General features: G+C 45.6%; 2 non-coding genes across 2 annotated transcripts; one reads left to right on the top strand and one right to left on the bottom strand.

Annotated features, from left to right (window-relative positions):
• Positions 1 to 13,479: 13,479 nt before the first annotated feature.
• LOC135004212 (U5 spliceosomal RNA) lies at positions 13,480 to 13,595 on the top strand. Its single transcript, XR_010205049.1, has one exon. It is a non-coding gene; the product is annotated as a U5 spliceosomal RNA (small nuclear RNA).
• Positions 13,596 to 18,963: 5,368 nt separating this feature from the next.
• Positions 18,964 to 19,037, bottom strand: TRNAN-AUU (transfer RNA asparagine (anticodon AUU)). The gene has a single exon. It is a non-coding gene; the product is annotated as a tRNA-Asn (tRNA).
• Positions 19,038 to 22,088: the final 3,051 nt, after the last annotated feature.

Genomic DNA, 22,088 nt, shown 5'->3' with positions numbered 1-22,088 from the left:
CAGGATTGTGCCAGCTGGTGTTCCAGGAAAAGCTGGGTTGCTGAAGATAAAACAGCTGCTGTGGATACTGGCTGGAACCTGACTGTTGTTAGCACGTAGTGGATACTGGCTGGAACCAGTTAAATAATAAATGAACTTGGGAGCGATGAAATATGAACTGAAATGTAGAACTTGAGAGCGGAGAAATAATAATACCGGTGGAGAGTGGTAAAGTGTAGAAAGGACTAGAGATGAGCGGGTTCGGTTTGTCTGAATCCGAACCCGCACGAACTTCATGTTTTTTTCACGGGTCCGAGCAGACTCGGATCCTCCCGCCTTGCTCGGTTAACCCGAGCGCGCCCGAACGTCATCATGACGCTGTCGGATTCTCGCGAGACTCGGATTCTATATAAGGAGCCGCGCGTCGCCGCCATTTTCACACGTGCATTGAGATTGATAGGGAGAGGACGTGGCTGGCGTCCTCTCCATTTAGATTAGGGTTGAGAGAGAGAGAGAGAGAGATTGACCCGAGGCTGTGATACTGTAGAAGAGAGTGCAGAGTTTAGTGACTGACGACCACAGTGACCACCAGACAGTGCAGTTGTTTGTTTTATTTAATATATCCGTTCTCTGCCTGAAAAAAACGATACACACAGTGACTCAGTCACATACCATATCTGTGTGCACTGCTCAGCCCAGTGTGCTGCATCAATGTATATATATATATCTGACTGTGCTCAGCTCACACAGCTTATAATTGTGGGGGAGACTGGGGAGCACTGCAGTGCCAGTTATAGGTTATAGCAGGAGCCAGGAGTACATAATATTATATTAAAATTAAACAGTGCACACTTTTGCTGCAGGAGTGCCACTGCCAGTGTGACTAGTGACCAGTGACCTGACCACCAGTATATATAATATTAGTAGTATACTATCTCTTTATCAACCAGTCTATATTAGCAGCAGACACAGTACAGTGCGGTAGTTCACGGCTGTGGCTACCTCTGTGTCGGCACTCGGCAGCCCGTCCATAATTGTATATACCACCTAACCGTGGTTTTTTTTTCTTTCTTTATAGTCATACTAGTTACGAGTATACTATCTCTTTATCAACCAGTCTATATTAGCAGCAGACACAGTACAGTGCGGCAGTTCACGGCTGTGGCTACCTCTGTGTCGGCACTCGGCAGCCCGTCCATAATTGTATATACCACCTAACCGTGGTTTTTTTTTCTTTCTTTATACATACATACTAGTTACGAGTATACTATCTCTTTATCAACCAGTCTATATTAGCAGCAGACACAGTACAGTGCGGTAGTTCACGGCTGTGGCTACCTCTGTGTCGGCACTCGGCAGCCCGTCCATAATTGTATATACCACCTAACCGTGGTTTTTTTTTCTTTCTTTATACATACATACTAGTTACGAGTATACTATCTCTTTATCAACCAGTCTATATATTAGCAGCAGACACAGTACAGTGCGGTAGTTCACGGCTGTGGCTACCTCTGTGTCGGCACTCGGCAGCCCGTCCATAATTGTATATACCACCTAACCGTGGTTTTTTTTTCTTTCTTTATACATACATACTAGTTACGAGTATACTATCTCTTTATCAACCAGTCTATATTAGCAGCAGACACAGTACAGTGCGGTAGTTCACGGCTGTGGCTACCTCTGTGTCGGCACTCGGCAGCCCGTCCATAATTGTATATACCACCTAACCGTGGTTTTTTTTTCTTTCTTTATACATACATACTAGTTACGAGTATACTATCTCTTTATCAACCAGTCTATATATTAGCAGCAGACACAGTACAGTGCGGTAGTTCACGGCTGTGGCTACCTCTGTGTCGGCACTCGGCAGCCCGTCCATAATTGTATATACCACCTAACCGTGGTTTTTTTTTCTTTCTTTATACATACATACTAGTTATGAGTATACTATCTCTTTATCAACCAGTCTATATATTAGCAGCAGACACAGTACAGTGCGGTAGTTCACGGCTGTGGCTACCTCTGTGTCGGCACTCGGCAGCCCGTCCATAATTGTATATACCACCTAACCGTGGTTTTTTTTTCTTTCTTTATACATACATACTAGTTACGAGTATACTATCTCTTTATCAACCAGTCTATATATTAGCAGCAGACACAGTACAGTGCGGTAGTTCACGGCTGTGGCTACCTCTGTGTCGGCACTCGGCAGCCCGTCCATAATTGTATATACCACCTAACCGTGGTTTTTTTTTCTTTCTTTATAGTCATACTAGTTACGAGTATACTATCTCTTTATCAACCAGTCTATATTAGCAGCAGACACAGTACAGTGCGGTAGTTCACGGCTGTGGCTACCTCTGTGTCGGCACTCGGCAGCCCGTCCATAATTGTATATACCACCTAACCGTGGTTTTTTTTTCTTTCTTTATACATACATACTAGTTACGAGTATACTATCTCTTTATCAACCAGTCTATATATTAGCAGCAGACACAGTACAGTGCGGTAGTTCACGGCTGTGGCTACCTCTGTGTCGGCACTCGGCAGCCCGTCCATAATTGTATATACCACCTAACCGTGGTTTTTTTTTCTTTCTTTATACATACATACTAGTTACGAGTATACTATCTCTTTATCAACCAGTCTATATATTAGCAGCAGACACAGTACAGTGCGGTAGTTCACGGCTGTGGCTACCTCTGTGTCGGCACTCGGCAGCCCGTCCATAATTGTATATACCACCTAACCGTGGTTTTTTTTTCTTTCTTTATACATACATACTAGTTACGAGTATACTATCTCTTTATCAACCAGTCTATATATTAGCAGCAGACACAGTACAGTGCGGTAGTTCACGGCTGTGGCTACCTCTGTGTCGGCACTCGGCAGCCCGTCCATAATTGTATACTAGTATCCAATCCATCCATCTCCATTGTTTACCTGAGGTGCCTTTTAGTTGTGCCTATTAAAATATGGAGAACAAAAATGTTGAGGTTCCAAAATTAGGGAAAGATCAAGATCCACTTCCACCTCGTGCTGAAGCTGCTGCCACTAGTCATGGCCGAGACGATGAAATGCCAGCAACGTCGTCTGCCAAGGCCGATGCCCAATGTCATAGTACAGAGCATGTCAAATCCAAAACACCAAATATCAGTAAAAAAAGGACTCCAAAACCTAAAATAAAATTGTCGGAGGAGAAGCGTAAACTTGCCAATATGCCATTTACCACACGGAGTGGCAAGGAACGGCTGAGGCCCTGGCCTATGTTCATGGCTAGTGGTTCAGCTTCACATGAGGATGGAAGCACTCAGCCTCTCGCTAGAAAAATGAAAAGACTAAAGCTGGCAAAAGCAGTAGCACCGCAAAGAACTGTGCGTTCTTCAAAATCCCAAATCCACAAGGAGAGTCCGACTCCAATTGTGTCGGTTGCGATGCCTGACCTTCCCAACACTGGACGTGAAGAGCATGCGCCTTCCACCATTTGCACGCCCCCTGCAAGTGATGGAAAGAGCACCCGCAGTCCAGTTCCTGATAGTCAGATTGAAGATGTCAGTGTTGAAGTACACCAGGATGAGGAGGATATGGGTGTTGCTGGCGCTGGGGAGGAAATTGACCAGGAGGATTCTGATGGTGAGGTGGTTTGTTTAAGTCAGGCACCCGGGGAGACACCTGTTGTCCGTGGTAGGAATATGGCCGTTGACATGCCTGGTGAAAATACCAAAAAAATCAGCTCTTCGGTGTGGAAGTATTTCACCAGAAATGCGGACAACAGGTGTCAAGCCGTGTGTTCCCTTTGTCAAGCTGTAATAAGTAGGGGTAAGGACGTTAACCACCTCGGAACATCCTCCCTTATACGTCACCTGCAGCGCATTCATAATAAGTCAGTGACAAGTTCAAAAACTTTGGGTGACAGCGGAAGCAGTCCACTGACCAGTAAATCCCTTCCTCTTGTAACCAAGCTCACGCAAACCACCCCACCAACTCCCTCAGTGTCAATTTCCTCCTTCCCCAGGAATGCCAATAGTCCTGCAGGCAATGTCACTGGCAATTCTGACGAGTCCTCTCCTGCCTGGGATTCCTCCGATGCATCCTTGCGTGTAACGCCTACTGCTGCTGGCGCTGCTGTTGTTGCTGCTGGGAGTCGATGGTCATCCCAGAAGGGAAGTCGTAAGCACACTTTTACTACTTCCACCAAGCAATTGACTGTCCAACAGTCCTTTGCGAGGAAGATGAAATATCACAGCAGTCATCCTGTTGCAAAGCGGATAACTGAGGCCTTGACAACTATGTTGGTGTTAGACGTGCGTCCGGTATCCGCCGTTAGTTCACAGGGAACTAGACAATTTCTTGAGGTAGTGTGCCCCCGTTACCAAATACCATCTAGGTTCCACTTCTCTAGGCAGGCGATACCGAGAATGTACACGGACGTCAGAAAAAGACTCACCAGTGTCCTAAAAAATGCAGTTGTACCCAATGTCCACTTAACCACGGACATGTGGACAAGTGGAGCAGGGCAGGGTCAGGACTATATGACTGTGACAGCCCACTGGGTAGATGTATGGACTCCCGCCGCAAGAACAGCAGCGGCGGCACCAGTAGCAGCATCTCGCAAACGCCAACTCTTTCCTAGGCAGGCTACGCTTTGTATCACCGGTTTCCAGAATACGCACACAGCTGAAAACCTCTTACGGCAACTGAGGAAGATCATCGCGGAATGGCTTACCCCAATTGGACTCTCCTGTGGATTTGTGGCATCGGACAACGCCAGCAATATTGTGTGTGCATTAAATCTGGGCCAATTCCAGCACGTCCCATGTTTTGCACATACCTTGAATTTGGTGGTGCAGAATTTTTTAAAAAACGACAGGGGCGTGCAAGAGATGCTGTCGGTGGCCAGAAGAATTGCGGGACACTTTCGGCGTACAGGCACCACGTACAGAAAACTGGAGCACCACCAAAACTACTGAACCTGCCCTGCCATCATCTGAAGCAAGAAGTGGTAACGAGGTGGAATTCAACCCTGTATATGCTTCAGAGGTTGGAGGAGCAGCAAAAGGCCATTCAAGCCTATACAATTGAGCACGATATAGGAGGTGGGATGCACCTGTCTCAAGCGCAGTGGAGAATGATTTCAACGTTGTGCAAGGTTCTGATGCCCTTTGAACTTGCCACACGTGAAGTCAGTTCAGACACTTCCAGCCTGAGTCAGGTCATTCCCCTCATCAGGCTTTTGCAGAAGAAGCTGGAGACATTGAAGGAGGAGCTAACACGGAGCGATTCCGCTAGGCATGTGGGACTTGTGGATGGAGCCCTTAATTCGCTTAGCAAGGATTCACGGGTGGTCAATCTGTTGAAATCAGAGCACTACATTTTGGCCACCGTGCTCGATCCTAGATTTAAAGCCTACCTTGGATCTCTCTTTCCGGCAGACACAAGCCTGCTGGGGTTCAAACACCTGCTGGTGAGTAAATTGTCAAGTCAAGCGGAACGCGACCTGTCAACAACATCTCCTCCTTCACATTCTCCCGCAACTGGGGGTGCGAGGAAAAGGCTCAGAATTCCGAGCCCACCCGCTGGCGGTGATGCAGGGCAGTCTGGAGCGACTGCTGATGCTGACATCTGGTCTGGACTGAAGGACCTGACAACGATTACGGACATGTCGTCTACTGTCACTGCATATGATTCTCTCCCCATTGAAAGAATGGTGGAGGATTATATGAGTGACCGCATCCAAGTAGGCACGTCACACAGTCCGTACTTATACTGGCAGGAAAAAGAGGCAATTTGGAGGCCCTTGCACAAACTGGCTTTATTCTACCTAAGTTGCCCTCCCACAAGTGTGTACTCCGAAAGAGTGTTTAGTGCCGCCGCTCACCTTGTCAGCAATCGGCGTACGAGGTTACATCCAGAAAATGTGGAGAAGATGATGTTCATTAAAATGAATTATAATCAATTCCTCCGTGGAGACATTGACCAGCAGCAATTGCCTCCACAAAGTACACAGGGAGCTGAGATGGTGGATTCCAGTGGGGACGAATTGATAATCTGTGAGGAGGGGGATGTACACGGTGATATATCGGAGGATGATGATGAGGTGGACATCTTGCCTCTGTAGAGCCAGTTTGTGCAAGGAGAGATTAATTGCTTCTTTTTTGGTGGGGGTCCAAACCAACCCGTCATATCAGTCACAGTCGTGTGGCAGACCCTGTCACTGAAATGATGGGTTGGTTAAAGTGTGCATGTCCTGTTTATACAACATAAGGGTGGGTGGGAGGGCCCAAGGACAATTCCATCTTGCACCTCTTTTTTCTTTTCTTTTTCTTTGCGTCATGTGCTGTTTGGGGAGGGTTTTTTGGAAGGGACATCCTGCGTGACACTGCAGTGCCACTCCTAGATGGGCCCGGTGTTTGTGTCGGCCACTAGGGTCGCTTATCTTACTCACACAGCTACCTCATTGCGCCTCTTTTTTTCTTTGCGTCATGTGCTGTTTGGGGAGGGTTTTTTGGAAGGGACATCCTGCGTGACACTGCAGTGACACTCCTAGATGGGCCCGGTGTTTGTGTCAGCCACTAGGGTCGCTTATCTTACTCACACAGCTACCTCATTGCGCCTCTTTTTTTCTTTGCGTCATGTGCTGTTTGGGGAGGGTTTTTTGGAAGGGACATCCTGCGTGACACTGCAGTGCCACTCCTAGATGGGCCCGGTGTTTGTGTCGGCCACTAGGGTCGCTAATCTTACTCACACAGCTACCTCATTGCGCCTCTTTTTTTCTTTGCGTCATGTGCTGTTTGGGGAGGGTTTTTTGGAAGGGCCATCCTGCGTGACACTGCAGTGCCACTCCTAGATGGGCCCGGTGTTTGTGTCGGCCACTAGGGTCGCTTATCTTACTCACACAGCGACCTCGGTGCAAATTTTAGGACTAAAAATAATATTGTGAGGTGTGAGGTATTCAGAATAGACTGAAAATGAGTGGAAATTATGGTTTTTGAGGTTAATAATACTTTGGGATCAAAATGACCGCCAAATTCTATGATTTAAGCTGTTTTTTAGGTTTTTTGGAAAAAAACACCCGAATCCAAAACACACCCGAATCCGACAAAAAAAATTCGGTGAGGTTTTGCCAAAACGCGGTCGAACCCAAAACACGGCCGCGGAACCGAACCCAAAACCAAAACACAAAACCCGAAAAATTTCCGGCGCTCATCTCTAGAAAGGACACCGGCCCTTTAAGGGAAGCTGTACTCTGCTGGAAGCTGAGCTGGAAGCAGGTAATGTTGTAGCTGGAAACAGATGAATCCACAATGGATTGGAGAGTCAGGCTACACCGCAGGTGGAATGCTGGTGCGGGTCTCTATGGTGGAAGTCTTGAGACAGGAGCTGGAACCTGGAAGACAATCACAGGAGAGAGACAAACAGGAACTAGGTTTGACAACCAAAGCACTGACGCCTTCCTTACTCAGGCACAGTGTATTTATACCTGCAGCAAGGAAGGGATTGGCTAGGCAATTGTGCAGATTATCAATACTGAGAACAGATTGGTGGAAATGATCAGCTGACAGAATCCAAGATGGCTGCGCCCATGCAGACACTTGGAGGGAAGTTTTGGTTTGTAATCCATGTGGTAATGAAAACAGTAATGGCGGCGCCGGCCACCGGAGACAGGAGGCGCCAGGCTGACAGATGCACATCCAACCACGCGGACACGGCGGAGGCCGCGGGAGACGCCATGCCAGGTGTAATATGGCGTTTACTGTGACAGCGTCCCAGAGTGACAGGAGAGAATACAGGAATGTACACATCAGGATAACAGATGGGATCCGGTCCTGGAGCGCTGAGCCAGCCTTAGGAGGCATCTGATGGGTAAGAAATGGCGTCCAGATACCCGGATCATGACAGCACCCCCCCCCTTTAGGAGTGGCCCCAGGACACTTCTTTGGCTTTTGAGGAAACTTGGAATGGAATCTCCGGACCAAGGCAGGAGCATGGACATCAGAAGCATTGGTCCATGAACGTTCCTCAGGACCATAACCCTTCCAGTCAATAAGATATTGTAGTTGACCGTAACGGTGACGTGAGTCCAGGATCTTGGCCACTTCATACTCAACGCCTCGTTGAGTTTGGACTTTCGGAGTTGGAGGAAGTGAGGAATGAAACCGATTCAAGATCAGCGGTTTCAACAGGGAAACATGGAATGTCCTGGGTATTTTTAAGAAGGGAGGCAACTGGAGTCTGTAAGCAACAGGATTGATGACTTGTTCAATCTTGAAAGGACCGATATAGCGAGGTGCAAACTTCATACTGGGAACTCTTAACCTCAAATTCTTCGTGGATAACCATACCCGATCACCCACCTTGAGAGCAGGAACTGCTCGACGCTTCTTATCCGCAAACTTCTTGTACCTGAACGATGCCTTGAGCAGAGCTGATCGTACGCTCTTCCAGATATTGGCAAACTGATGCAAGGTGATATCCACTGCGGGAACAGAAGTTGCTGGAAGCGGTTGGAACTCAGGGACTTTAGGGTGGAATCCAAAGTTAGTGAAGAATGGTGTTGAAGCAGATGAAGAATGATACTGGTTGTTATGACAGAACTCGGCCCAGGGAAGTAATTGAACCCAGTCATCTTGAGAGGAGGACACATAGATGCGGAGGAAGGCCTCCAAGTCCTGATTCACCCTCTCGGTTTGACCATTGGTCTGAGGATGGTAAGCCGTGGAAAACTTTAGCTTGACTTGGAGGACTTGACATAAACTTCGCCAGAATTTGGCTGTGAATTGAACTCCTCGATCTGAGATAATTTCTTCAGGAAGACCGTGGAGTCGGAAGATCTCTTGTATGAATACTTGAGCCAACTTGGAAGCTGACGGAAGACCGATGAGAGGAATGAAGTGTGCCATCTTGGTGAACCGGTCAACTACCACCCAGATGGTATTGAACTTGTTGCACATGGGTAAGTCTGTAATGAAATCCATCGACAAGTGGGTCCATGGTCGACGGGGAACGGATAGTGGAACCAGTTGCCCCGCAGGCGACTGGCGGGATACTTTATGTTGGGCACACTTTGGGCAAGATGCAATAAACTCCAAGACGTCCTTTTTCAGAGTTGGCCACCAATAGGACCTAGAGATAAACTCCAGGGTTTTTTGGATACCTGTATGTCCGGCAAAACGGGAAGCATGGGCCCAATGCATGAGCTTCTTCCTTAGCATCGGCTTCACAAAACTTTTCCCTGATGGGGGCGTAGAGTCCATCCCTACCGTGGAGAATGCCAACGGACTTATAATAGGATGCTTGTCTGAAGACTCTGACTCATTTTCTTGCTCCCATGAGCGGGAAAGGGCATCGGCCTTGCGATTCTGAGAGCCCGGACAGAACTGGAGTTTAAAGTCGAACCTGGAAAAGAAAAGTGCCCATCTGGCCTGACGAGGGTTGAGACATTGTGCGCCTTTCAAATATAGAACGTTCTTGTGGTCTGTAAGGATGGTGATTGAATGAGAAGCTCCCTCCAACAGATATCTCCACTCCTCTAGAGCGAGCTTGATGGCTAGCAACTCCTGGTCGCCAATGGCATAGTTGCGCTCCGCTGGGGAGAACTTCCGTGAAAAGAAACTGCAAGGATGTAAATGGCCATCTTTAGCCCTCTGAGATAACACCGCTCCTACTCCAACGGAGGAGGCATCCACCTCTAGGATGAAAGGAGAGTCGATGTCAGGCTGTTTCAGGACAGGCGCAGAGATGAACCTCTGTTTTAAAAGATGAAAAGCTTGCATGGCTTCTTCAGACCACTTGGACGGGTTAGCACCCTTCTTGGTGAAAGCGGTAATAGGCGCCACAATGGTGGGAAAGTCTCGTTTAAACTTTCGGTAATAATTGGCGAACCCTAAGAACCTCTGGACCCCTTTGAGGGTTAAGGGTACTGGCCAATTCTGAATTGCTTGTAGTTTCTCAGGATCCATCTCTAGTCCGAAACCGGACACAATGTACCCTAGAAACGGAATGGACTTGACTTCAAAGACGCATTTCTCTAATTTGCAATAGAGATGATTGACACGGAGACGGGACAGAACCTCCTTTACCCAAAAACGATGTTCCTCTAAATTGTTGGCAAAAATGAGGATATCATCTAGATAGACCACGACATGACGGTATAGAATGTCTCTGAAGATCTCATTGACGAAATGCTGGAAGACAGCTGGAGCATTGCTCAATCCGAAGGGCATGACGAGGTACTCATAATGTCCGTCACGGGTGTTAAATGCGGTCTTCCACTCGTCACCCTCACGGATCCGGATGAGATTGTATGCACCTCGCAAGTCCAGCTTTGTAAAGATGGTAGCTCCGCTAACTCTGTCAAAGAGCTCAGTAATCAGGGGTAAAGGATAACGGTTCTTGATGGTAATGTCGTTCAAACCTCTGTAGTCGATGCACGGCCGCAGACCACCATCTTTCTTTTTTACAAAAAAGAAGCCTGCGCCGGCTGGAGAAGAAGAAGGTCGAATGAACCCCTTTGCTAGGTTCTCTTTAATATATTCCTCCATAGAATGCGTCTCAGGCAGAGACAACGGATAAGTTCGGCCTCGAGGTGGAACCTTCCCTGGAACGAGATCAATCGGACAGTCCCATTCTCTATGAGGAGGAAGGATATCAGCAGAAGCTTTACTGAACACATCCGTGAAATCTTGATATGGAGGAGGTGGAACATCAGACGACCTGGGGGAGGAAGAACAGACAGGCAATACTTTAAACAAACATGTCTCAGCACAGGAGGAACCCCATGCCAGGATTTGCGTAGTCGTCCAATCAATTGTAGGATTGTGAAGACGGAGCCATGGAAGGCCCAGGACCACAGGATGTGTGGCTCTTGGAATCACTAAAAAAGAAATAAGTTCGGAATGAAGAACTCCCACTCTCAGACGAACTGGTAGAGTCCTTAAAGAAATAACTGCATCAAAAATTTTGCTGCCATCCACGGCAGTTAAAGAAATGGACGAAGGAAGTCTCTCGGTGGGTAGGGACCACCGTTTAACATAGGCTTCGGTAATAAAGTTCCCAGCTGCTCCGGAATCAAGGAGGGCAATGACGTTCCGATAACGTTGAGCAACTTGAAGCGAGACTGGGAGATTACAATCTTGAGAAGATGGAGAGGAGATCATTACTCCTAGCCGGCCCTCTCCTTGGCGAGCTAGGATTTGAAGTTTCCCAGACGTTTGGGACAGGCATTAATGGTGTGAGACGGAGCTGCACAATAGAGACAGAGAAACTCGGAGAGACGTCTTCGGCGCTCAGCAGGGGTTAAACGGGAACGGCCAAGTTGCATGGGCTCATCTTTAGATGGTGACAGTTGACGAGGAGGAGGAGCAGAAGATTTTGGAGCAGATGATCTTCCACGCTCAGTTGCTCTCTCTCTGAAACGTAAATCAACTTTCGTGCAGAGTGAGATTAGCTCATCTAACTTAGAAGGTAAGTCTCTGGTAGCTAACTCATCTTTAATACGCTCAGATAAGCCATGCCAGAATGCAGCATACAGGGCCTCGTCGTTCCATGCCAGTTCGGATGCCAGGATCTGGAACTGTATCAGATATTGTCCTACAGTACGTGACCCCTGGCGTAAACGGAGAATCTCGGATGAAGCTGAGGTTACCCGGCCTGGCTCGTCGAAGATGCGCCTGAATGTTGACACGAAGGCAGTGTAGGAAGATAGCAGGGTGTCGGACCTCTCCCATAACGGTGATGCCCAATCAAGGGCTGAGCCACTGAGAAGAGAAATAATGTAGGCAATTTTTGTACGGTCACTGGGAAAATTGCCAGGTTGTAGCTCAAACTGAATCTCACACTAGTTGAGAAATCCCCTGCAGAATCTTGGAGATCCGTCAAATTTTGCTGGCGTTGGAAGATGAAGACGTGGAGCAGAAATGGGTAAGGTGGGTGGGGTTATAGCTGGAGTCACTGTGGTTGACGCACCAGACGCGCCTGATCCACGGAGAGTTGTCTGAATCCCATCCAGCCGAGTAGAGAGATCCTGGAGACAGCGGATGATGTGGCCCTGTGCAGCCTCCTGATGTTCTAGTCGGGCTGCCAGTTCTTGCATCGGCCTGGCCGCTTGATCCTGGTCTCCGGCTGGATTCATTTGGTCAGTGCTTACTGTCACAACTGAGGGCCTGAGCTGACGGGAGGCAGCCTCAGTTGTAGGGGCTGAGATGTACCGGAACCTGGGAGGTTGTATCAGACCCCTGGACATGTAAGTAACATAAATAATAAATGCCCGAAGGCGTGACCACGACAACTTGGATAAAAGTCAATGATGTTTATTATGACAACTCCGCAACACAGCAGCAGTAAAAGAAAACGTAAAAGTCAGCAAAGAATAAATACAGTTCCTGGGTACTACAGGATGGCAGGAGCCACAGGGCACTGGTAGTGTGAGATAGCTCTTATGATCTTCTAGATGGAAAGTCCTTACCAGGCCCGACTGTAGCAATGGAGATAACCCAGGATTGTGCCAGCTGGTGTTCCAGGAAAAGCTGGGTTGCTGAAGATAAAACAGCTGCTGTGGATACTGGCTGGAACCAGACTGTTGTTAGCACGGAGTGGATACTGGCTGGAACCAGTTAAATAATAAATGAACTTGGGAGCGATGAAATATGAACTGAAATGTAGAACTTGAGAGCGGAGAAATAATAATACCGGTGGAGAGTGGTAAAGTGTAGAAAGGACACCGGCCCTTTAAGGGAAGCTGTACTCTGCTGGAAGCTGAGCTGGAAGCAGGTAATGTTGTAGCTGGAAACAGATGAATCCACAATGGATTGGAGAGTCAGGCTACACCGCAGGTGGAATGCTGGTGCGGGTCTCTATGGTGGAAGTCTTGAGACAGGAGCTGGAACCTGGAAGACAATCACAGGAGAGAGACAAACAGGAACTAGGTTTGACAACCAAAGCACTGACGCCTTCCTTACTCAGGCACAGTGTATTTATACCTGCAGCAAGGAAGGGATTGGCTAGGCAATTATGCAGATTATCAATACTGAGAACAGATTGGTGGAAATGATCAGCTGACAGAATCCAAGATGGCTGCGCCCATGCAGACACTTGGAGGGAAGTTTTGGTTTGTAATCCATGTGGTAATGAAAACAGTAATGGCGGCGCCGGCCACCGGAGACAGGAGGCGCCAGGCTGACAGATGCACATCCAACCACGCGGACACGGCGGAGGCCGCGGGAGACGCCATGCCAGGTGTAATATGGCGTTTACTGTGACAGCGTCCCAGAGTGACAGGAGAGAATACAGGAATGTACACATCAGGATAACAGATGGGATCCGGTCCTGGAGCGCTGAGCCAGCCTTAGGAGGCATCTGATGGGTAAGAAATGGTGTCCAGATACCCGGATCGTGACAGAAGCCTGGTGAGAAATCTGCTTTCTTTCATTCAAATTTGGTGCTCACTTTGAGCTGAATGAGAACTGCTGGCATGGCACTCAGGCGACAGGTGGAATCTTGGTCATGCTCTGGTTTCTCTTCAGAACTAACAAATATTTCGCCTTTTATTAAAGATTTCCGTGGAGAGGAGCAAAACTGAGTTTTATCTCAATTTTTGCATGCCCCATATTATTGGGGTTTCTTTTATCAGTTTAAAGACAGAACGAGTGTGCTTTCTTGTTAGCTTTAATGTAAGTTTATTTGCATAACAATGACAGTAAATGATTGTTTCTTTTCAAACAGAACTTTCTTGACCATGCTACTTGCTTGAAAGATCTGGGAGCACATGGAAAACAGTACAAACCATGCAGTATCACAAGAGCCTTTATTTGATCTTTCATGAAGATAGAGCAGAATTGAGGACACGTCAACAATTTCTGCCAAAGGTGGTTCATCTTTCCACATGGTGCCTTTGGCCACTGACACCTTCGTTGAGTCAAAGTCTCTGGCTGTGGTCAGAACTTTGAAAATTTATGTCACCAGAACGGTTCAGATTAGGAAAACAGAGGCTCTGTTTGTCCTGTATGCTCCCAACAGGATTGGGTGTCCTGCTTCCATGCAGACCATTATGCGCTGAATCTGTGGTAAGATTCAGCATGCTCATTCCACGGCAGGATTGCCGTTACTGAATTAGGTGAAGACCCATTCTACTAGAAAGGTGGGTTCATCCTGGGCAGCTGGTCGGGGAGTCTCAGCATTGCAACTTTGCCGAGCAGCTATTTAGTAAACACTTTTGCTAAGTTTTACAAGTTTGATACCTTGGCTGATGATAACCTCAAGTTGGGTCATTCGGTGCTGCAGAGTCGTACGCACTCTCCCACCCGTTCAAGAGCTTTGGTATAACCCCATGGTTCTTAATGTGACCCCAGCATCCTCTAGGTCGTATGAGAAAATAGGATTTTAATACCTACCGGTAAATCCTTTTCTCTTAGTACGTAGAGGATGCTGGGCACCCGTCCCAGTCCATACTGTGTCTGCAGTTATTACTTGTGGTTATACACATGTTGTGTTACGGTTCTGGTCAGCTTTTTGCTGCAATTGTTCATGCCGTTGGCTTGTGTTCTGTTGAATGCCACGTTCTGCGGCATGCTTAAGGTGTGAGCTGGTAAGATGCTCACCTTAGTTTAACAATAAATCCTTTCCTCGAAATGTCAGTCTCCCTGGGCACAGTTCCTATAACTGGAGTCTGGAGGAGGGGCATAGAGGGAGGAGCCAGTCCACACCCTTTGAAAGTCTTAAAGTGCCCATGTCTCTTGCGGATCCCGTCTATACCCCATGGTTCTTAATGTGACCCCAGCATCCTTTACGGACTAAGAGAAAAGGATGCCCTTGTGTACTATCCTGACTTCTCCTCCCGTCTGCTTACTTTGTGCCTTCCAACGCACAATGCGAACTACAGGTGGTGCTGCAGGGCCCACACCCTTTTACTTGCCTTACAGAGCAGCTCTGGAGCTGTTACAGTGCCCAGCTGCTGCAAGAAATCAGCATGAATGCTTCAGGGGATTGGGCATGGCCAACATGAGCCCCACACCAAAGGAGGGTGGGGGTGTTTAATGCGAACTAGGGGTCATCCAAGCACTGCAAAAGGCCGCCATGCCCTGCATGCCCCTTTTCTCTTTTTATATGCAGATGAGGGTTCCAGCCAACTTTGGCCCACTGCTTGGATGACATCACCGTATGCAAATCCGTCTGCTGCAGACCTTCCCCCAGGAATGCTTGTACTAGTTGTTGTATATGGTTTGATATTTGATGGTGCTTCAGTATTAGGCAGCCTTCCGCCCTCCCATGTTCATCTGAAAAGATGTGGTCTCCCTGCAGTTGTTGTCCCCAGACGAGAGTTCCCTTGTGCTTCCTCAGTTGAATCTCCTTAACTTGACGGGGGAGGGGCTGCCCGAGCTGCCACCCTCCCCAGCCCTATCCCAACTCATACTTATTTTACATATTAGATCTCTTGATCATGAAGATTGTTCTCACAGGGTTAGGTTCATCCATTATATTTTAAAATAGGAAGGTACAAATTACATATTTGAATTGCATCTATGTGCTGGATTCAAATGCCCCCCCCCCCCCCCCCTTCCTTTCTCAATTGTGCCCGTCAGCAGCTATTCTAAGGTTGCTGCCAATGGGTGTGACACATTAATTTCTTCTGTGGGGTACACTGGACTCCACAAGGATTCACATTGGGGTGTAGAGTAGGATCTTGATCTGAGGCACCAACCGGCTCAAAGCTTTTGACTGTTCCCAAGATGCTCAGCGCATCCTCCTCTATAACCCCGCTTCCATGAACAGGGAGCTCAGTTTGTAGTTGGTGCCTTCAGTAGCAGGCCACTTAACAGGGGCCTGCCTCAGGCAGCCTATTCTTAGCTATTAATTTTGACAAGAAAAGAAGAACTTGTTTTATGAGAATCTACAAGAGCTGCAGCAGGCTAGGTCTAATAGACATCTTTACTGCAGCTTCATCACTCCCAGCGGCGCTGTATACTCCCGTGCCCTGGTTGCTGGGTCACTGCAGCGGAGGCTCCGGTTTCTTCCTAAGGTCAGTCACACACACACCGCCCTTCCGGATCACGAGGCCGCTGATTAAGGGGAGCGTGGCCGTAGGGGGTGGGCCGTGTGCGCACTGGGGTGGACACTGATTACTGGGCAGCCGCTCCACTAGCCACCAGGTACAGTTAAGGAGCACAGGTCTGGGGGTTTTTCTCCTATATTAACCCAATTTTGTACTGCCCGCAGCGCATTGTGATAGGTAATAGGGCCTGATTCAGGTTGGATTGCAATCACAATAAGCGATCCAACTGCAAAAATTGCTAAGAGCATACGCATGTGCCTGCATGCGATCGCCTCTGCCTGTCAATCGGGGCAGGGGGGGAGAGTGGGGTCAGCAACACTCCATTTCCAAGTCAGGGATGGAGCAGTGCGGGGGCAAGGCTTCAAAATGGGGTCTGCAATGGAGGAGACACAGGGGGCGTGGTCACAGCGGCTGTATGACATCACATTCAGCCGCTGTAATCACAAAAATGGTGGCGGCTTCCTGCGCGCACATACAGTCTGCACCAGCAGGAGGCTACACCATTGTTTATGATCACGCTGAACTGCAGTGCGACTGCAATTACAGCATGGTCAAGAAGGGAGGTGTCATACTGGGTGGCCATGCCCTGTCACTGTGCAGGAGCCAGCACCGCTTACACACTAGTCCCCGGGTGCAGCCCCCAACCCCCGGGACACCCGGAGCAACAAAATGTAGATTCAGGCCACCAGGCCACGCCCCTACCTATGAAATAATGCCTCCTTTTTACCATTGCGCTGCTTATTTGCACGCACTGCATTACAATCTCCCTCGCCACCTCTCTGGGTGTCACCAGTGATAGTGACACCTCTGAAATGCTTGTAGCAGCTGGTCCAAAGATCTATGCCTCAAGCCCTGAGTGTTTGCCCTTGTGACTTGTTGATCATCATAGCGAAGCAGATGCTTACAGAAAACTGCAGGGGCTTAGATTGAAAATAAAAAAAATTGATGGGTATAAGGTAGAGAGGAGCGGGTTCGGTTCTCCGAGAACCGAATTCCCCACGAACTCCACGTGGTTTACACTGGTCTGAGGCAGGCTCGGTTGTTCCCGCCTGACTCGGAAAACCTGAACAAGGGAAAATGTCATCATCCCGCTGTCGGATTCTCGCGAGATTCGGATATTATATATAGAGCTGCGCGTTGCCGCCATTTTTACTCGTGCATTGAAGAGAGAGCGGAGAGGACGTGGCTATGTTCTCTCAGTGGAAATCTCAATATCAGTGCTCAGTATCAGTGGTTACTTATTGCTGCTCAGTAATACTAGTAGTGTGTCTCTCCTGCTCAGTGTCAGTTCTCAGTAGTATCCTCATCAGTGCTCAGTATCACTGTTCATTGTCTTGTGCTGCATTGTGTTGCTCAGCATACTACAGTACATTACTAATAGTCCAGTGCTGCATCTTGCTGCTCAGTGTCAGTTCTAGTATCCTCATCAGTGCTCACTATCACTGCTCATTGCATTGTGGTGTTCTGTATACTACAGTAATATAGTAACATATAGTAACATAGTTTTTGAGGTTGAATAGAGGCAAATTGCCCATCGTGTTCAACCTGTTTTAAGTTGTGATGATTCTACATACTTGCTGAATAATGTTTTATGACTAGTTAGCTACTATAACTCATGTTACCCCCGGATTAACCATGTTGATATTTTAAGTATTATAACCTTGGATAGCTTTTTCATTCAGAAATGTATCCATTCCTTTTTTAAATCCAATTACAGAGTCCGCCATTACCACCTTCCCTGGCAGGGAATTCCACATCCTGATTGCCCTAACAGTGAAGAACCCTTTCCTCCATTGCATTCTGAACTTTCCTCCAGTCGCAGCGAGTGACCACGTGTTCTTTTAATAAATAATTCCTCTGATAACTCTTTGTTATGTATCTTTACATATTTGAAGATATTAATAATATCTCCTCTTAGGCACCTCTTTTCTAGTGTATACATATTCAGCCTAGTAAGTCTTTCCTTATAGTCCAGTACTTTTAGGCCTTTAATCAATTTAGTCTTCAGGATCTCTCAGACTTCCAAGAGCAGCAGAGTAGTGCAATGGAAGGATGCTGGGCCCATAACCCAGAGGTCGATTAATCGAAACTATCCTCTGCTATGTGCATTTTTTTTTTATAATTAAAGTAATCAAAAACTGGGATTGATATTTTGGCTCTTTTATTTTTACTTAAAGTACAATAACTTTTATCATTTTAATTTGTTTTAATAGTATATTGACAGCATTGTTTTCTTTAAAAAATCCACTTAATTTTCTTTACCCTATTACTGAAATGGTAATTGACAAAAACAAACTACATTGTCACCAGAAGAGCAATGCAAAATGTACAAGTGATATATTAAAATCATCTTCCATCTTGAATTTCAATGATGCATTGGGACAACAATTTTGTGAGAAACATCTTCACCCATAAAGAAAGATTTTCTTAATTCCTTATCTGTGTGCTGATTAGATATTACCTTGTTTTCACATTAAACAGACTTCCACATGAGAAAGCAGCAAGGATGCAGTAACGTTTATGTGTCCTGGTGTAAACCTGTATTTTTTCAGTAGACATTGAAATGAGGATGCATCTTGCTGCCTTTCCAATGTAGCAAGTTTAATTCAGTAATAGGTGAAAAAACATTCCTACAAAGGTGTTAATCAGAGACTTGGCTTTGTGGACACTTTTCAGAGAGCAAATTTGTTAGCATAAAAATAAAGTCAGAAAATGAAGAGCTGTTTAATCACTCAATTGGACTTTTCTGCCAGCATAGTTTTTTTTTCTCTGCAACCCACTGCTAAATTGTGCTTCCTAGCTGTTTTTTATAAAATCACTTAATCAAATCTAACTCTGATTACATCAGAGAAGGCCAGGTACCCTACACCATAAGAGGGGGTTTGAAATTTTGACTTGTCTACTTAAAGATCACCAAAATCTGATCACAAGGTCAATTACATCCCTGGGTGGGATTGAACCACCAACCTTTTGGTTAATAGCCAAACATGCTAACCGATTGCACCACAGAGACACCTCGTAAAAGTCTATTCTGACAAAGGCTAATAAGCATTCATCTAGAACGTTTCCTAGAAAAACTTTAAAAAGTCAATAATCTGGAGAGTTTTTGTAAGAAACACATTGCTACTTTCCCATGATGAGTGAGTGCTTCAGGATCTCTTGCACTTACATGAGCAGCAGAGTACTGCAACGGAAGCATGCTGGGCCCATAACCCAGATGTAGGCAGATTGAAACTATCTTCTGCTATATGCATTGTTTTTTGTTAATTAAAGTAATCCAAAACTGGGATTGATATTTTGGCTCTTTTATTTTTACTTAAAGTACAATAACTTTTACCATTTTAATTTGTTTTAATAGTAAATTGACAGTATTGTTTTCTTTCAAAAATCCACTTAATTTTCTTTACCCTATTATTAAAATGGTAATTGACAAAAACAAACTACATTGTCACCAGAAGAGCAGTACAAAATGTACAAGTGATATATTAAAATCATCATTCCAGCTTGAATTTCAATGATGCTTTGGTGCAACAATTTTGTGAGAAACATCTTCACCCATAAAGAAAGATTTTCTTAATTCCTTACCTGTGTGCTGATTAGATATCACCTTGTTTTCACATTAAACAGACTTCCCCATGAGGAAGCAGCAAGGATGCAGTGACGTTTATGTTTCCTGGTGTCAACCTGTATTATTTCAGTAGACATTGAAATGAGGATGCATCTTGCTGCCTTTCCAATGAAGCAAGTTTAATTCAGTAATAGGTGAAAAACCATTCCTACAAAGGTGTTAATCAGAGACTTTACTTTGTGGACACTTTTCAGAGAGCAAATTTGTTAGCATAAACATAAAATCAGAAAATGAAGAGCTGTTTAATCACTCAATTGGACTTTTCTGCCAGCATAGTTTTTTTTCTCTGCAACCCACTGCTAAATTGTGCTTCCTAGCTGTTTTTTTATAAAATCACTTAATCAAATCTAACTCTGATTACATCAGAGAAGGCCAGGTACCCTACACCATAAGAGGGAGTTTGACATTTTGACTTGTCTACTTAAAGATTACCAAAATCTAATCACAAGGTCAATTACATCCATGGGTGGGATTGAACCACCAACCTTTTGGTTAATAGCCAAACATGCTAACCGATTGCACCACAGAGACACCTCGTAAAAGTATATACTGACAAAGGCTAATAAGCATTCATCTAGAACGTTTCCTAGAAAAACTTTAAAAAGTCAATAATCTGGAGAGTTTTTGTAAGAAACACATTGGTACTTTCCCATGATGAGTGAGTGCTTCAGGATCTCTTGCACTTACATGAGCAGCAGAGTACTGCAACGGAAGCATGCTGGGCCCATAACCCAGAGGTAGGCAGATTGAAACTATCCTCTGCTATATGCATTGTTTTTTGTTAATTAAAGTAATCCAAAACTGGGATTGATATTTTGTCTCTTTTATTTTTACTTAAAGTACAATAACTTTTACCATTTTAATTTGTTTTAATAGTATATTGACAGTATTGTTTTCTTTCAAAAATCCACTTAATTTTCTTTACCCTATTATTAAAATGGTAATTGACAAAAACAAACTACATTGTCACCAGAAGAGCAGTACAAAATGTACAAGTGATATATTAAAATCATCTTTCCAGCTTGAATTTCAATGATGCTTCGGTGCAACAATTTTGTGAGAAACATCTTCATCCATAAAGAAAGATTTTCTTAATTCCTTACCTGTGTGCTGATTAGATATCACCTTGTTTTCACATTAAACAGACTTCCCCATGAGGAAGCAGCAAGGATGCAGTGACGTTTATGTTTCCTGGTGTCAACCTGTATTATTTCAGTAGACATTGAAATGAGGATGCATCTTGCTGCCTTTCCAATGAAGCAAGTTTAATTCAGTAATAGGTGAAAAACCATCCCTACAAAGGTGTTAATCAGAGACTTGGCTTTGTGGACACTTTTCAGAGAGCAAATTTGTTAGCATAAACATAAAATCAGAAAATGAAGAGCTGTTTCGTCACTAAATTGGACTTTTCTGCCAGCATAATTTTTTTTCTCTGCAACCCACTGCTAAATTGTGCTTCCTAGCTGTTTTTTTATAAAATCACTTAATCAAATCTAACTCTGATTACATCAGAGAAGGCCAGGTACCCTACACCATAAGAGGGGGTTTGAAATTTTGACTTGTCTATTTAAAGATCACCAAAATCTGATTACAAGGTCAATTACATCCCTGGGTGGGATTGAACCACCAACCTTTTGGTTAATAGCCAAACATGCTAACCGATTGCGCCACATAGACACCTTGCAAAAGTAGATACTGACAAAGGCTAATAAGCATTTATCTAGAACGTTTCCTAGAAAAACTTTAAAAAGTCAATAATCTGGAGAATTTTTGTAAGAAACACATTGGTACTTTCCCATGATGAGTGAGTGCTTCAGGATCTCTTTCACTTACATGGGCTATTAACCAAAAGGTTGGTGGTTCAATCCCACCCAGGGATGTAATTGACCTTGTGATCGGATTTTGGTGATCTTTAAGTAGACAAGTCAAAATTTCAAACCCCCTCTTATGGTGTAGGGTACCTGGCCTTCTCTGACGTAATCAGAGTTAGATTTAATTAAGTGATTTTATAAAAAACAGCTAGGAAGCACAATTTAGCAGTGGGTTGCAGAGAAAAAAATAACATTTTAAACCTACCGGTAAATTTTTTTTCTCGTAGTCCGTAGAGGATGATGGGGACTCCGTAAGGACCATGGGGGATAGACGGGCTCCGCAGCAGACATGGGCACTTTAAGAAAGACTTTAGATCTGGGTGTGCACTGGCTCCTCCCTCTATGCCCCTCCTCCATACCTCAGTTAGAGAAACTGTGCCCAGAGGAGACGGACAGTACGAGGAAAGGATTTTTGTTAATCCAAGGTCAAGATTCATACCAGCCACACCAATCACACCGTATAACTTGTGATATACTACCCAGTTAACAGTATGAAAACAACATAGCATCAGTCCAAGACCGATGAAAACTAACATATAACCCTTATGTAAGCAATAACTATATA

This window comes from Pseudophryne corroboree, unplaced genomic scaffold (genome assembly GCF_028390025.1).
Source record: "Pseudophryne corroboree isolate aPseCor3 unplaced genomic scaffold, aPseCor3.hap2 scaffold_191, whole genome shotgun sequence".
Classification (NCBI taxonomy): Eukaryota; Metazoa; Chordata; class Amphibia; order Anura; family Myobatrachidae; genus Pseudophryne; species Pseudophryne corroboree.
Note: the sequence above shows the minus strand (reverse complement) of the source record. Positions and strands in the feature narration are given on the sequence as shown.